The sequence below is a fragment of the Scyliorhinus canicula genome, chromosome 10 (assembly GCF_902713615.1).
Source record: "Scyliorhinus canicula chromosome 10, sScyCan1.1, whole genome shotgun sequence".
NCBI classification, from domain to species: Eukaryota; Metazoa; Chordata; class Chondrichthyes; order Carcharhiniformes; family Scyliorhinidae; genus Scyliorhinus; species Scyliorhinus canicula.
In genome coordinates, this window is record NC_052155.1 from 81,631,360 (window position 1) to 81,645,046 (window position 13,687).

Below are 13,687 nucleotides of genomic sequence, written 5' to 3' on the forward strand. Positions count from 1 at the left end.
CTCTACTAATGTTGATCTCCCCAAGTTCTTCCCTCTCACTAAACCTTTCGTTCTCCAACATTTCTGGGTCGTTGCTCCATCCTCACAACCAGTGGACGATTTAGTGGTGTGTTTAAACAAAGGCTGCGACTGGTATGGGGGATCCCATTGCAGTATGTCTCAGCCTGAAGCATGATTGTGAGATAAAGCAAATTTGCAGCCAGGAAGGCTCGGAGTGTTGACTTCTGTCAGCTTGGTATTGGACTCCGCCATGCTCCTTGACATCGACCGGAAGATGAGTGACAGGCCAAATATGCAGCAAGTCACGGTTCAAAAGAAAAAGGCCCTGGTATTTCTCCTGTTTCCGGAAACCTTCTTCCCCATCACCCAAGCACAGCTCCCACCCACCACCATCCTCAATCATGCATGTTTTAAAAAATAATTCCTTCAATTTATGTTTGACATCTTATCCTGAAGCTAATACATCTAAAGGTAATTCCTTTTTATGTTAAGTCGATTTTGACAAGCTCAGGGATGTGCATTTTGAAATACCACCCGTTTTACATGTCATTTACAGCACACTGAAGTACCATTCATTTTCTGTTTCCTTACACATTTTATATCCCGAGGTGAGAGATATTGGCACCTCCACCTCCTTCACACCCCTCCTCCTGCATTTATTATTTTACAGCTTACACTGACTGAATTCCAATGTAAAATTAACTTACAAATCCTTCACTGCACTTTTTACCTGCTACATGAACGCTACTGAAATCTTTACTTCTAACAGACTGTAATACAGAGATGATGGTAATTAATTGACAACCATTTAATTTAGTTTGCAGAGTCGGAGTTAAATATTAGATATGTAATGTCCCTCATTTAATTTGTGTTAATTTGGATACGATAGATTAAACTCATTCCCTTCTTCAGTTCTGAAGAAGAGTTGTATTGGTCTAGAAATGTTGGGCGTGATCTAACCGAATTTGCAACAGAGTCCCCTGCCGAGCATGTTTAGCCGCATATTTACCGACGCTCGCAGAGTTGAGAAAGACCATGCTGTCGTACATAACTCTGTTGCAATTAGGGCCTCAGCAGGGAACACCCCTCCGAGGCCACACCCAGTCCCGTTTCCTGCACGGAGGAGTTGGGCTTGCCAGAACTCTTCAGTGCAGGAGGAGATCAGGATGCCATTTTTAAATGGGACTCTGCTCTCTCGAACCCCCAACATGTCCCCGGACCTCAACTCACCCATAAGGGGGTCCTCCGGCCCCACCCGCACCCATCTCACACAGGCAGGGCACCCCTGGGCCCAGACCCTGGCACAATGCCAGCCTGGCAGTAAACCTGGGTACCTTGACAGTGCCCAGTTTGCACCTGGATGGCACTGCCAGAGTACCAGGCTGGCAGTTCCAAGGTGGCACCAGCAGTACCAGGGTGCCACCTTGCCCAGAGGGGACCAGGACTGAACAGCATTCGCTTTAGGTCTCTGAGGCAAAGGTGTTAAATCGCAACCTCTTGGATTGATCAAGCAAGCTGCATCCTAAAGTGAGACTAACTACTTGCTCTAATATGCACATTTTCCAAATACCGATCTCCCGCCCACAATAGATCTCGTGAGGCGCGGCAAGCCGGGTAAATCCCGGAAGAGGCCTCTCTCAGCGTTTACTGTCCACTTCGCACCTCCGTTGGGTAGATCGCGCCATTTAACTCACAGATACTGTCAAACGTTTCAAGTTTTTCAGGCATTTTCCATGTTTATTTCAAATTTCCAGCATCTGCAGAATTTGCTTTAATTTTAGATGAAGCTCATTGCGTGGAATTTTCTGGCCCTTCCTGGCGACAGGATTTCCCAGTGCTGCCGAAGTTGACTGTCTGATGCAGGTTCCCTGGTGTCAGGATGACCGAGCCATGAAAAAAGCTGCCAGCCGGCAGCTGGTGGCGAGTCACATCCGCAACAGGGAAGCCTGCGATGGGGAGGAGGGCTGGGAAATTCTGGCCACTTTTTCGTTACCAAGAATACAGGATTTTTTTTGCCTTCTTGAATCACGGTGCTGTTAGGAAGAGGGTTCCTAAACAGCGATCTAGCTCCAAGTCAGGATGGTGGGCGACTTGGAGGGGAATGTGTAGGTGCCGCCCTTGTCCTTCTGGCTGGTGAGGTTTGAAAGGTGTTGTCGAAGAAACCTTGGTAATTTGCGGCAGTTCATCTGTAGATGTTGCACACTGCTGCTACTGTGTGTAGGTGGTATAGGGAGTGCATGTGAAGGTGGCAGATAGGGTGCCAATCAAGCAGATTGCTTTGACCTGGTTGGTATCAAGCTTCTTGAGTAGTGTTGGAGTTGCAATCATCCAGGCGATTGAAGAGTATTACATTACACTTCTGGGGCGGAATTCTCCGACCCCCCGCAGGGTCGGAGAATCGTCCGGGGCCTTCACAAATCCCGCCCCTGCCGTGGCCGGAATTCTCCGCCACCCGGGAATCGGTGGGGGCGGGAATCACCCCGCGCCGGTCGGCGGGCCCCCCGCTGCGATTCTCCGGCCCGCGATGGGCCGCCGTCCCGCCACTGTCAGGCCTCTCCTGCTGACGTGGTTTAAACCACCTCTGGTGCCGGCGGGAGCAGGCGGTGCAAGCGGGCCCTGGCGCCCTGGGGGAGGGCGTGGTGCGATCTGACACGGGGGGTGCCCCCACGGTGGCCTGGCCCGCGATCGGGGCCCACCAATCCACGGCCTCCACCATGGCGGTGGCGGAAGAGACCCCCCTCAATAGGACACTACCCTGAAAAACTCCTGCAGTGTTTTCCTGGGACTGAGAAGATTGACCTGCAACCACCACAACCATCTTCCTTTGTGCAAAGTATGACTCCAACCAGTGGAGAGTTTACCCCCAACTCCCATTAACCCCAGTTTTTCTAGGGCTCCTTGATTCCATATTTGGTCAAATGCTGTCTTGATGTCAAGGGCACTTGCTCTCATCTTGCCCCTGGTGATAAGCTCTTTTATCAATGTTTGAACCAGGGCTGTCATGAAGTCAGGAGTTGACTGACCCTAGCGGAACAGGTTAGGGCTGAATTAGTCCCAGGTTTTAGTCCTGTTTATGACACCTTTCCATCATTCCAAACCCATGACCGCTCCCCTCCAAGTCACTCACACCCTGACTTGGAAATATATTGCTGTTCCTTCGCTGTCACTGGGACAAAAACCTGGAACTCCCTCCCTAGCAGCACATTGGGCGTAACTACACATGAAGGACTGCAGCTGTTCAAGAAGACAACTCACCACAACCTTCTGAAGGGCAACTCGGGATGGGCAATAAATGCTGGCCTAACCAACGACGCCCACATCCGGTAAATTAATTTTAAAAAACATTCCTGATGATTTTGAGAGGAGACTGATGCAACGGTAATTGGTTGTGTTGGATTTTTCCTGCCTTTTGTGTACAGGACATACATGGGCAATTTTCCACATTGCCGGGTAGATGCTTGTTGTAGCTGTACTGGAACAGTTTGGCTACTGCAGCAAGGTCTCAATCACACGTCTTCAGCATTATTGCCAGGATATTGTCAGGGCCCATAGCCTTTGCCGTATCCAGTGCCTTCAGCCATTTCTTGATATAATGTGGAGAGAATCGAATTGACTGGAGACTGACATCTGTGATGCTGGGTACCTCCAGAGGAGGCTGAGATGGATCATCCACTCATCAGTACTGGTTGAAGATTTTTGCAAATGCTTCAGCCAGATCTTTTACATTGATAAGCTGGGCTCCCTCATCATTGAGGATGGGGATATTTGTGGAGCGACCTTCACTGAGCTGTTTAATTGTCCAGCACCATTCATGAGTGAATGTGGCAGGTGTGCAGAGCTTGGATCTGTTGGTTGTGGAATCGCCTAGCTCTGCTTCCTCTGTTTGGCACACAAGTAGTCCTGTGTTGTAGCTTCACCAGGTTGGCACCTCATTTTTCGATATGCATGGTGCCGCTCCTGGATTGCACTCTTCATTGAACCAAGTATGTTTTTCCCTCTTGTTGATTTCCTCATCACCTGCTGCAGTCCCAGTCTAGCAACTATGTCCTTTTGGATTTAGCCAACTCGGTTTCTCATGGTGATACTGAGCCACTCTTGGTGATAGACATTTAAGTCCACTGCTCAGAATACATTTTGTGCCCTTGCCACCCTCAGTTCTTCCTCCAAGTGGCTCTCAACCCAGAGGAGTTCTCATTCATCCTCTATGGGTTGGTGGCGTTGGGGGAGGGGGGAGGGGGTGATAAATGGTAATCAGTAGGAGATTTCCTTGTCCTTATTGACCAGATTCTACGAGTTTTCATGGGGTCCAGAGTCATTGTTGAGGACTTCCAGGGCAACTCCCTTCTGACGGTATACCACTGAACCTCCACCTCTGCGGAATCTGTCCTGCCGGTGGGACAGAACATACACAGAGAAGGTTCTTGTGGTGTCTGGGACATTGTCTGTAAAGCATGATTCTGTGAGTATGACTATGTCTGGGTATCTGGGTATTGCTTGACTAGTCTGTGAGGCTGCTTTCCCAGTCTGATCCCACTGTCGTTGCAATCCGAGCAGGGTAAAACTGGCATTTGGAAGTTTAATTAGGAGTACTGGGGATCTGCCTACATCTGGACTTCCTCAGGATCCTGATGCATATCAGCAACGTAAGTTGAGTTGGCAGTCTCTTCCCATATTGAAAGAGTTGGGCCAATGTTCCTGCTGTTTCACTTGTTCTTGCTGCTGTTGTCATTGATCTTGCTTCTGCGCCTCAGAGATCCAGGTTACTGCTGCTTATGCTGCTCTCATGCTGCAGTGAAAGTTGACAACAGGGAATTTGACATGAAGTTGAGTAAACTCTAAAACACATGAAAGTAGCTTCAAAAGGTTGAAATTGGCACTCAGTGTAGTTATTTCTTTTTAAATATCAATTTTTTATTGAAGTTTACATTTTTACACTGTACAGGAGATGACTGAAAGTTATTATTTACAATTTACATGCTGTTCCTGTTCGACATCCCCTCTCACCCTCTCTGCTTTGTGCCCCCCACTCCCCTTTTCTATTGTATCCGGCCCCTATCTTGGACCCTTTCCTTGCTTCAGGTGGTTTATTAATCATGCGTTTTGGCCCCCATGTCAGCCTCTCCTTGGGTTCCCTCCTGACGCCTCCTTGAGTTCCCGCCTGGCGTCTCCTTGGGACTCTCCCCCGTTGCACCCACCCCCTTGTTCCTGATAGCTTTCTGCATCCCTGGTGGTTCCTCCCACTCCCCCCTCACCTTGTCCCCCATTTCTATCCAGTGTTGCCTTCAAAAAGTCCTGGAAAAGGCTGATAAATGGCCCCCACACTTTGTGGAAGCCATCGTCCGACACTCGGATGGTGTATTTGATCTTTTCCAGATGGAGAAATTCTGATAGATTTGCCAGCCAGTCTGTAGTGATATGTGGTGCTGCTGATCGCCAGCCACGCAGGATTCTCCCATGGGCGATTAGGGAAGCAAAGGCAAGGGCGTCAGACCTCTTCCCCATATGAAATTCTGGCTGGTCCGATACCCCGAAGACTGCCACTCGCTAGCTCGGCTCCACCCTCACCCGCAAAACCTTGGATATCGCCTCGAAGAAGGCTGTTCATAACCCGACAAGCCAGGGACATGCCCAGAACAAATGGGCATAGTTGGTACTATTCATACTTGTCCTCCACCTCCGGGAAGAACCTGCATATTTGCGTTCTTGTCAGATATGCTCTGTGCTCCACTTTAAACTGCATGAGGCTTAGCCTTGTACAGGAGGAAGGAATTGGGAGAGAGGAATCCAAGAATCCCTCAGACAACACTGCAGAGAAGAAGAAGCATGGGCTTCTTGGCCCTTCCGAACTGGCAATGATATCACTGGGCAGCCATGGCCGAGAAAATGAGGAGATGGGTAAGGTAACCAAACATGGAATAGTGAGGATGAGTCCTCCTGCATGGGAAAATCCCTCTGAGCCCTCGCCACAACAGCACTCCCATCCCCACCAGCAAAACACACATCTAACTCAGTGGTACTAGCAACACTAAGAACCTGGAACCAGATGAGACAACACTTTAACCGACGTGTCCACCATGGCCCCCATCTGCGGCAACCACAAATTCCCACCAGCCATGCTAGACGCCACTTTTAAGAGGTGGAGACAGGACGGGGGGGGCGCTAGGGTTAAGGGACTTTTACACGGTGGGGACAGACTTGCGACCTTAGAAGAGTCGACAGAGAGACTGGAACTGCCAAACAGTTTGGGCCACGTCGGCGAAAATCAAAGTTGGTTTATAACGGCTTCAACCATTGATGATGGTTGACGCCGTTCAGCTTGGAGGTGGGTGACAGGCCGGGGAGAAAGATAAATTACCTACTTCGAGTGCCGGGGGGGGGGGGGGGGGGGGGGGGGGGGGGGTGTGGAGAGAGAGAGAGAGAGAAAGTATTTACTTTGAGTGCCGGTGGGTTGGGGGGAGGGGCTGTGAAGATAGAGAGTGAAATCACTTACTGTGAGTGCCGGTGGGTTGGGGGGAGGGGTTGTGAAGAGAGAGAGAGAGTGAAATCACTTACTTTGAGTGCCGGTGGGTTGGGGGGGTAGTGGGGGTGGGGGGGGGTGTGGGTGGGTGGGGGGGTGGGGGGGTTGTTGGGGGTGGGGGGGTGTTGGGAAGAGAGAGCGATAAATCACTTACTTCTAGTGCCAGTGAGTTGGGGGGAGGGTTTGTGAAGAGAGAGAGATAAATCACTTACTTTGAGTGCCGGGGGGTTGGGGGGGGGGTGGGGGTTGTGGGGGGGTGGGGGGTTGGTTGGGGTGGGGGTGGGGGGGTGGGGGGTGTGGGGGGGGGTGGGGGTTGGGGGGGGTTGGGGGGGTGGTTGGGGGGGGGGGGTGGGGGTTGCGGGGGGGGGGGGTGCTATTTATATAATGTTTCGCCGGGCGGCGTTGATGATGTCGCCCAATGTCAACCAACGCGCCACTTCCGCAGCGGGTGAAACTGACGCGTACAGCGTCACTCCGCTGCTGGCGCTTTCGGGGCGGGAGATTTCGGGCTGATAAGCGGGCCCCGACGCCTGAGTCACCAGCGCCATTTTTGCCCGCCGGTCAAGGGCGTCACGATGGACTTCGGTGAATTTCGCCCGTATAAAATTAATGAAATTAAGCCTTTAGCCTTTCAGTTAATAGGTGTTTTAAGTTTTATGGATGTTAAAAGGAAATTAAGAATTACTCAGTGTTGTAGTCTGTGGGGGTTGTATTTAAATTAATGGTTGCTAAGATGTTCACTGTATGTTTTAAAAAGGTTAACTTGAGTTTGTAGAATAAACATTGTTTTGCTTTAAACAATACTTTTCCATTTCTGCTGTACCACACCTGTAGAGTGGGCTGTGTGCTCCCCATACCACAATCTATTCAAATTTGTGGGTCAGGTGAACTCCATGATACACTTTGGGGTTCTCTAAACTCTGGCCCATAACAAATTGCGGGTTCGAGGGGGATAAAAGTTTATCTATTGGATTGGCTTAGTGAACTTAAAGACAGTGAGGGGAGAGCATGTTGTGGGTGCTTTTCAGGTGCGGTATTCCAGTTTAAGTAGAGAGTGTGTTGTGGACAGTGGCTCTTTCAGAGTCTCTGAAGTTCTTGGGGATGGAGATGGTCACACGCAGTACCTTACGGACAGAAACTAAAAGCAGACTGTTAGATTTGGCAAAAACATTGCAGTTAGCATTACCAGACAAAATGAGAAAAGATGAGGTAATTATGGCGGTGGCTAAGCATTTAAAGTTACCTGAGATACAGTTTGACTCATTGGAAATGGCAAAAGTTCAGTTACAACTTAAACAAATGGAAGATGAGAAAGAATTAAAGCAGCTTGAATACGAAGGAGAGGAAAAAGAAAGAGAGAGAGCGGAAAAGGAAAGAGAAAGAGATAGAGATGAAAAAGAAAAGGAGAGAGAAGAAAGGAGAAAAGAAAGAATAGCCCTAGCAGAACAAAAATACTCTATTGACTCTATCTATAATTCCCACTGCCTCAGAAAGGCAGCCAGCATAATTAAGGACCTGTTATTGAAAATATGGAAAGATATGTCATTTGAAACATGGAAGTCTGACAATATCTAGTCTGAGAGAAACATGAGAAAATACAGGGCAAGATCCCACAAAGGGTTAACAGCAGCTGCAAAGAGGAGGCTTATAAAATGCAGATAGTTTCTTCCAAACAGGCTTAGCAAACAGGATTTTTGTATGAAACTAAAAACGATGGTTCACACATTCATTGCAATTAACTATCTTAGTAAGCATCTGGAAAAGCATAGATGAAGTTTTCAGTTGAGTTAAGTGATAAATGTAAACCTTTCAAGTTACAACAAAGTGGATTTTTAGCATTACGCTAAAAGCAATGTTTCACACCTTCATTGAAATTAACTATCTTAGTAAGCAGCTGGAAAGGAAAGGATGAGGGTCAGTTGAATTTGGTGACAATTATAGGTGTGAAATTCTGCGAACACCAGGTAAATTAAAGAAAACGGAAGACTATCAGTCTACGAGAAACATAATTTAGAGCCACAATCAAAGTCAAAATTATGAGCTGAGGACACAATTGGAAAATAAAACTATAGAAATAACAGAAACCAAACCAAAATTCACACCACTATTGAAACCAAAGCATTTTTGAATATCACAAAGGAAGTTTGAACATCACAAAGGAAACAATGTAATCAGAGACCTGAGAGGTGAGGTCATGTCAAAATGAATACTTAGTTACATTAGAATGTTTAGATCAAAGATACTTTTTATAATCCAAGAGAAATAAAAGTTACTTTACAATAAAGTCATAAAAACTTAATAACTGTTAGAAAGAGATTATAAACCCAGAGACCAGAGCAGGACCTACCAGATCCAGAGGGAGAGAGAGAGAGAGAGAGAGAGGCAGAGAAGGAACAAGAGAATCAAGCAGAGTCAGCTTACAGTCAGCTCCGTCATGGGAAAGGGACAGAGCCTTGTAGCTGAGCTAAAACAGCTAATACATCTAAGGAAGACTAGAATTCAAAGAGGAGGCAGAGTCAGCTCAGAGACAGTCAGCAGAGCCAGCTCTCATAGCTCAGTACATGGGGTCAACAAGACATAGCAACCGAGCTAACCAGCGAATACATCTAAAGACCAGACTTTAAAGAAGATTGATTGTCAAGGTGGGCCTGAAGGTCACTTCAACCAACCAGAAGGATCCAGAAGCAAGATCTTTTTACCTTTCTGTAAAGAAAGTGATTGCAGCTTTTAAAAGAAAAAATATAATAATAAAATAACGTAAAGGTTTTAACCTGAAACAGTGATTATTCCAAAGTCTACTTTATTTACTTAGCAATGCGGGACCCAGGATTGATGCTACTAAGTGGTAAGTGGATGAAACCTTCGGTGAAGGTATGGGTTATACCGGGGATAACTTGAAAATATAGTTTGACCTGAATAGCACCCACCGAAGACTGCATCGGAGTCAGAGAGTGAGAATCCCTGTTCACCATTTAGAATGTTGGCCCTTTTTGGTCTAGGGGGACTTCTAAGAATAATGGTGAGTTTTCAACAACAGACATACTCTCTTCCACCTTCTTCCACCTTCTTCTTCCATCAGGAAAAAGATACCAAAGTTTGAGGTTACGAACAGCTTCTTCCCTACTGCCATCAGACTTTTGAATTGACCTACCTTGTATTAAGTTGATCTTTTCTCTATACCTTGCTATAACTGTAACATTATATTCTGCAGTCTCTCCTTCCTTCCCTATGTATGGTATGCATTGTTTGTACAGCATGCAAGAAATACTTTTCACTGTATACTAATACATGTGACAATAATAATAAATCAAATCAAAAAGAAAGAGAAAGGGAGATACAGATCAGGGAAAAAGATAAAGAGAGAGAGTTTGAACTTCAGAAAATGGCCATGAAACATGACAGTCAGTTAAAATTGGCAGACGTAAAGGGAAACGTGCAGTTGGTAGATAGTGATGAGGATAGTGAGAAAGAGCGTCAAAGTCGAAGGCTTGGTGGGGATCGATTTAAATATGTCTAAGCATTGCCAAGGTTTGATGAGAAGGAGGTAGAAGCCTTTTTGATTTCATTTGAGAAGATAGCTAAACAAATGAAATGGCCACAGGACATGTGGGTATTACTGATTCAAACAAAGCTGGTAGGTAGGGCTAGTGAAGTGTTTGCATCACTACCGGAGGAGGTATCTGGGACGTATGAGGAGGTGAAAAAAATCCATCTTAGGTGCATATGAACTAGTGCCTGAAGCTGACAGACAAAGGTTTAGAAATTTAAGGAAAGAATTTGGTCAAACATACATGGAGTTTGAAAGGCTCAGAGAAATTTTGATAGGTGGATAAGGGCTTTGAAAATAGACCAAACGTATGAAGCTCTCAGAGAAATTATACTTTTGGAGGAGTTTAAAAATTCAATTCCTGATGTAGTGAGGACTCATGTGGAAGAGCAGAGGGTTAAAACTGTGAGATTAGCAGCAGAAATGGCAGATGATTACGAATTAGTTCATAAATCAAAGCTTGGTTTCCAACATCAGTTTCAGCCTGTGAGGGATAGAAACTGGGGACATGAGAAATACTCAAGTGGTAAAGGTAAAGGTAATCTGATGGGAGATAATAAGGAGAGTGTACCTCAGATTAAAACAGAAATCCAGGAGGGTGGAAAAGAAATGAAACATTTCAAATGTTTTCACTGTGATAAACTAGGCCATGTGAAGTCACAATGTTGGTGGGTGAAGAAAAAAACTGGGAAGGCTGATGTGGTAAAACAGAATAAGACAGTGGGGTGTGTTAAAGTGGTGAAGGAAAGCCCAAGTGAAGCGAAGGAGGTGAAAAAGATTGTATAGCCTGATCAAGAGGTGATTGATAAGAAGCTGCCAGATCTCTTTAAATAATTTACTTGTGTGGGTAGAGTTTACTCATGTGCATCAGGAGGAGCAGGTAAATAAGTCACAATTTTAAGAGATCCGGGAGCTAGTCAATCTTTAATGGTAAGAGATGGGGAGTTATATGGTCTGGGAAGAATATTCCCAGAAAAGGTGATAATATGTGGAATTCAGGGTGAGAGGAGTAGTGTTCCATTATATAAGGTAAGGTTGGAAAGTCCAGTGAAGAGTGGTGAAGTGGTAGCAGGAGTAATAGAGAAATTATCTTGTCCAGGAATACAGTTTATCTTGGGTAATGATATAGCTGGATCGCAGTGGGGGTGATGCCTACTGTGGTTGATATGCCAGTGGAAAATCAGACAACTGATGTGTTGAAGGACGAATATCCTGGGGTTTTTTTCCAGATTGTGTAGTAACCAGGTCGCAAAGTCACAGGTTAAGACAAGAGGAGAAATCAGAGAATGAAGATTAAGCTGAAATGCAATTATCAGAAACGATTTTTGATCAGATGGTTGAAAAAGAACAAGAACAACAGGTGGAGGATGAAGCGGATATTTTTAGTTCAGGAAAATTGGCGGAATTACAACAGAAAGATGTAGAAATAAAATGGATGTATCAGAAAGCATACACGGAAGAGGAATCTGAGTGTATACCAGAGTGTTATTACCGTAAAAGTCATGATTTGATGAGAAAATGGAGACCATTACATATGCAGGCGGATGAAAAGTGGGCAGAGGTTCATCAAGTAGTATTGCTGGTAGGCTATAGAAAGGAGGTGTTGCGAGTTGCAAATGAGGTACCAATGTGAGGTCATTTTGGAATAAGGAAAACTCAAGCTAAAATACAAAAACATTTTTATTGCCTGGACTGCATAAAGATGTAGTTAAATGTTGTCAATCATGTCACACATGCCAAGTGACAGGGAAACCTCAAGCAGTGATAATACCAGCACCCTTAACACCCATTCCAGCATTTGAGGAACCTTTTACAAGGGTCCTAATTGATTGCGTAGGACCACTTCCCAAAACAAAAAGTGGGAATCAATATCTTTTCACCATAATGGATGTGTCTACTAGGTTTCCAGAGGCCATTCCAGTACGTAATATTACAGCTAAAAAGATTGTGGAGGAGTTACTTCAATTCTTTACTAGATCTGGACTACCCACAGAAATACAATCGGATCAAGGATCAAATTTTACCTCAAGGTTATTCAAAGACGTTATGGGTAGCTTAGGAATAAAACAATTTAAATCAACTGCGTACCATCCAGAAGCGCAGGGAGCGTTAGAAAGGTTGCATCAGACATTAAAGACAATGTTGAGGGCTTATTGTAAAGATTATCCAGAGGATTGGGATAAAGGAATTCCATTTGTACTGTCCATATTCATTCCTTTTGAACTAATTTTTTGGTCATGAGGTAAAAGGACCACTTAAATTGATTAAGGACAAAATGGTGAGTGAGAAATAAGAAATTACATCATTGGATTATGTGTCAGATTTTAGGGAACGATTAATTAGAGTAGGTGAATTGGCTAGACAACATTTAAAAGTTGCACAAAATGTGATTAAGCGGGTCGCGGATAAGAAATCCAAAGTTCGTAGTTTTGCCAGTGGTAGGTGAACCTTTAAAAGCTAGGTTTTGTGGGCCTTATCAGGTTGAAAGGAAATTAAGTGAGGTGAATTATGTGGTAAAAACACTAGATAGAAGGAAGGCTCACTGAGTGTGTCAAGTGAATATGCTTAAAATGTACTTTGTAAGGGAAGGAGAGAAAAAGGATGAGGTTTTAATGATTCTAACGCAAATTGATGAACCAAATCCAGATGACTGTGAATTTGACATACCTCAAATTAAATTGGAAAATGAGGATGTTCTTAAAAGTTGGGATAAATTGTTGAGTTGCCTTCCAGAGGAAAAACGAATTGACCTGAAAGAGTTATTGCTTTCACATGGGCAAGTTTGTGGAGATAAATTGGGAAGTACCAAAATGGCTATACATGACGTAGATGTGGGAAATGCTGCTCCAATCAAACAAATCCATATAGACTTAATCCTTTAAAATTGGCACAGGTTAACAAAGAGATTGAGAGTATGCTTAAAAATTGAATAATTGAAGTGGGTTGCAGCCAATGGAGGTCACGCATAGTGATGGTACCTAAGAAAGGTTAACGCAGTTACAAGAATGGACTCTTATCCTATCCCACATTTGGAGGATTGCATTGAGAAAGTGGGACAATCAGCTTTTATTTCCAAACTGGATTTAATTAAAGGTTACTGGCAGGTACCTTTATCCGAAAGGGCGAAGGAGATCTCAGCTTTTGTGACTCCAGATGGTAACATTTCAACGGTTAACGAACAAAGTAGTTTCAGGATTACCCAATTGTGCAGTATACATTGACGATCTGGTAATTTTCAGCCCGATATGGAAAGAATACTTAAAACATCTGATGGAGTTATTCGATTGACTTCAGGAGGTGGGCTTGGTGATAAGCCTGGCCAAGAGTGAATTTGGAAAAGCCCAAATCACTTTCCTTGGCCATACAATCGGGCAGGGTCAAATGGTCACACGGGATGTGAAACCAACAGTTATTGAGGAGTTTCTGATACCCTCAAGACGAAGGGAAATAATGCGATTTCTTGGCATGAGTAGATTTGATCGAACATTTGTGAAAAATTCTTGTAGCGTGGTTGCTCCACTGATAGACTTGCTGAAGAAACGTCAAAAATTTCAGTGGACAGCGGACTTTCAACAGGCATTTGACCGCCTGAAAGTTGTGATAATCAATGCTCCTGTGTTGGA